The sequence below is a fragment of the Dromiciops gliroides genome, chromosome 3 (genome assembly GCF_019393635.1).
Source record: "Dromiciops gliroides isolate mDroGli1 chromosome 3, mDroGli1.pri, whole genome shotgun sequence".
NCBI classification, from domain to species: Eukaryota; Metazoa; Chordata; class Mammalia; order Microbiotheria; family Microbiotheriidae; genus Dromiciops; species Dromiciops gliroides.
Genome location: NC_057863.1, coordinates 609,485,545 through 609,489,888, shown reverse-complemented (window position 1 = coordinate 609,489,888; position 4,344 = coordinate 609,485,545). Strand labels below are relative to the sequence as shown.

The window sequence follows — 4,344 nt, the reverse complement described above, 5'->3', positions numbered from 1 at the left end:
GGTTGACAAAATTAAAAATATAATAATGATTAAGTATATTTTTTGTAATATAGATCTACTAATGATAAGAATGGAATTCTTTGGAGGCAGCTAGGTGGTGCAGTGGATAAAGCACCAACCCTGGATCCAGGAGGGCCTGAGTTCAAATCCAGCCTCAGACACTTGACACTAGCTGTGTGGCCCTGGGCAAGTCACTTAACCCTCATTGCCCTGAGGCAGGGAACAAAAAAGAATGGAATTATTTTTTAGTGGGGAATAACATTTTGCTTAACTGGAGTTCAAAGTTAATGTTTCCTATCATCAAATTGATTACAAATATTCATCTGTTAATGTTGGTCTGTTCTAAGATTTTACAGACTTCATCTTTGAAAATGTCATTTCACACAGATAGGCACTGCCAGGTATTGATATCAGTGTAGGAGCACATATATATATCTATATCTAGATCTATAGATATATAGTGAAGGCCAAATTTATTATGGAAGTTAATTGGGTGGCTCACCATAATATTGGGGTTCAGAAAATAATGAGGGACCTTTAGGCCCAAAGTTTACTCTCTTCCAAATTGCCTTTTTTAGTTATTTCTCCCAGGCTAATAAGAAAGGAGATTAATAGTCTCTTTTCCACAAACAAATCAGGTTTAGTAGTGGGAATAAAATATATAACAAAGGTGAAGTTAATAAAGCCAGGGACAAGGGAATAGGGGAAGAGAAAAATGGATAAGCTCCCTGGTTCTAGCAAAGACTGACTCAATCCCCACACTTGCTTCTAGCTCAGCTAATTCAAAAAGCCAGACTCGTTTTTTATTAACTCAGCTAGTAAGTGTCAATTGTCTGAGGGCAGATTTGAACTCAGGTCCTCCTAAATCCAAAGCTGGTGCTCAATCCACAGGAGCATATCATTTTAATTGAACTGAAAGGCTAATAGCCTTAAACAAGCTTATTTTTTCTAGACTCTTTTTTTTGGCCGCTGCAATGAAACATAATTTAATTAACTCACCATTGGGAAATGGGTTTCTTTGCTTGGCTAACAAATGAAACCCTAGGAAACTTATTTTGATTGTAGCCTCATTTTCACTTTTTAAATTACTTGCCAAGAAATGCTGCTGTGATAAGATAATCCACTTTAAATTTTTTAATCTTTCTGACTGTTGCTTTCCTGTAGGTTCGGAATAGTATTACCAGGGCTTAATGTGGTAGGTAGATGTATACCGTATTCTTTTAGCATAGTGATAATGCCATTACTGTGTAATTTAAAATTCTAAATGTGGGTTCTAATCTGTCCCCCCAGTTTTGGGGCAAAACTGACTAAAATCAATGATAAATGAGCTTAGGTTTTTAAAGGGTTTGTTAAAAGATAGTAAAAGAAAGAGAAAGATTGAAAACAGATTTCCTATAACCTGGCAATCCTAAAATTCCTAATCTCCCACTTCTCAAATTCTCTGCCACCACTCTGCTGATGTCTCATAGCCAAAGAGGCTGAACTCTCTCACCAGCCTTCTTCCTGTTCCCCTCCCAGAAATGGGAGGTTCTTCAAGCTGATTGGCTAGTGTCATTCAAATTCATTGGTTCACTGGACCCAAAGGTGGTCAAAGTTAAAAGTTGTTAGCTCCTGAAAACAATTACTATCTTAAGTACCAGCCAGATGTGCTTACAATCTAGTAAACCAGTAATCCAGTCAGCATTCAGTTACCTTATCCAAGTCAATCAGTTTACCCCCAATCTCCAGGTAGGCCCCTGAGTATCTGCTAAACCTCATCTATCACATTCCATTATCTTGACACATTACATAATAAACATAATACTTTGTCATTCAGTTTGATAACAAAATGATCCCTACTCCTCTGTGCCTTACCAGCACAATATTTGAAATCCACTTTTCCTTTCTTTTTTAGACATAATGGGTATGTATGTACATGTAGGGGAAAAAAAGTCTCAGTATGTGTGATACTCAAAATGCTATCAGGTTGTAATGGCATTGCTGAGATTTATAGCCATGCAAATTGATGACAGCACCACCACACCTATCCAGCTATTGTGGGAAATCAATCACAGACAATATGAAAATAAGTGAATATGGCTCTGTTTCCATAAAACTTTATTTGTAGGTACTGAAAATGGAATTTAATCTATTTTCACATGTCCTGAAATATTGCTCTTTCTTTGATTTTCCCAACCATTTAAAAATGCAAAGACCATTCTTAGCTTATGGGTCTGTACAAAACCAGGACTGAAGTTTGCCTACCCCTTCTCTAAGACTTCGACTACTGGAAAAGGTGGAGCAGACGGGAATGAGTCTTGGTGCAGTGGCTGCAGGAAGGGGGATCAAAGATGAATGCCATTGGGGCATCTAGGTGGCACAGTGGATAAAGCACCAGCCCTGGATTCAGGAGGACCTGAGTTCAAATCTAGCTTCAGACACTTGACACTAGCTGTGTGACCCTGGGCAAGTCACTTAACCCTTATTGCCCCATGCAAAAAAAAAAAAAGATGAATACCAGAGGAATTGGATCTCAGCTGAAGGACAGTATTCCAGTTTCTGAACTTTCAGCTAGTGGTCCTTTTGGAGACCATGATATTCTTCAGAGAGATTTTTCTTCTGTCAAAAATGAACTTTTGCCTGGTCATCCTTTTGAATTATTGAAAAAAATTTCCAGCTCAATCAGGACAAAATTAATTTTTCCACACTGAGAAATATCCAAGGGCTATATATATGCTCCCTTGAAGTTACAGATGGAATTCATGGCAGTGAAACAGGTCCAGCATCTTCCATTTTTTCAGAGCTCAAACCTCTCTTTGGATATTTTGAGGGGTAATGATGAGAGTATTGGATTTGAAGATATTCTTTTTTTTTTTAAGGCAATTGGGGTTAAGTGACTTGCCCAGGGTCACACAGCTAGTAAGTGTTAAGTGTCTGAGGCCGGATTTGAACTCAGGTCCTCCTGACTCCAGGGCTGGTGCTCTATCCACTGCACCACCTAGCTGCCCCTTTGAAGATATTCTTAATGATCCATCACAGAGGGACATAATGGGAGAATCACACATGATGGTGGAATACAAACTTGGTTTACGGTAAGAGAAGTATGTTGCTAATGAAAAGAGGAACAGCATCTTGTTTATAATTTTCTTTTTATTATGGTTTGATGTGTATGACATTTTTTCCCATAAAAGTATTTTATTATTTTCCAGTTACATGTAGAGATAGTTTGCAACATTTGTTTTTATAAAATTTCTAGTTTCAATTTTTTCTCCGTCCCTCCCCTCCCTCCCCCCTCCACAAGACAGCAAGCAATCTGATATAGGTTATATGTGTACAATCACATTAAATATATTAGTCATTCTGTGCTAGAAGAATCAGAGCAAAAAGGAAAAACCCCCAAAAAGAAAAAAAATAGAGATAGTATGGTTCAATCTGCATCTAGATTCCATAGTTCTTTTTTTTTCTTTCTGGATTTGGAGAGCATTCTCCATCATGAGTCCTTTAGAACTATCTTGGACTATTGTATTTCTGAGAAGAGTCAAGTCTATCACAGCTGATCAACACTGATATTGATCACTGATGTTGAACACTGATTAAAGGTACTGATATTTACATAAATGCTCTTATAACTAATATGTACTATCAGTAATCTGAAGGAAAAAAAAGAAGGAAAAAATGGTCCAAAAGTAGAAACAGTATGGTTCAATATACATTCATAATCCACAGTTCTTTTTTCTGGATGTGGAGAACATTTTCTATCATGAGTTCTTTTAAATTGTTTTGGATCATTGCACTGCTGAGAAGAGCCAAGTCTATCACCATTGTTCATCACACAATGTGGCTGTAATGATTGGAATGATGCCACCTGCTGGAGACTTACTGTAGGAAAGCTCCAACATGAGGAGAGGGCCTCTGAGGGCAGGACCATGGGTCTTTTCTTTGGTGTCAGGAAGTGATGTTTGCTGGTGGGAGGAAGGGGGAGGCTGGCATGCTGGCTCACTCTCTTTCCTGAGGACTCTGGTGGAGAAGGGAGCCACAAAGGCACTCTCCCTTTAATAGATAGAGGAATCTAGGCCTTTCTCTTTCTCTTCACCAGAGTCTCCTCATGTTGGAGCTTTCCTACAGTCAGTGTCCAGAGGGTGGCGTCATTCCAATTGTTACAGGCTGTTACGGTGTACAATGTTCTCCTGGTTCTGTTCATTCAGCATCAGTTCATGTAAGTCCTTCCAGGTTTCTCTGAAATCCTCCTGCTCATTGTTTCTTACAGCACAATAGAATTCCATTACATTCTTATACCACAACTTCTTTAGCCATTCCCCAATTGATGTTCATTCCCTTGATTTCCAATTCCTTGCCACTACAAAG

At 38.5% G+C, this 4,344-nt stretch overlaps 1 pseudogene; it reads left to right on the top strand.

Annotated features, from left to right (window-relative positions):
- The first annotated feature begins 2,489 nt into the window (after nucleotides 1-2,489).
- LOC122748141 lies at nucleotides 2,490-3,075 on the top strand (annotated as a pseudogene).
- Nucleotides 3,076-4,344: the final 1,269 nt, after the last annotated feature.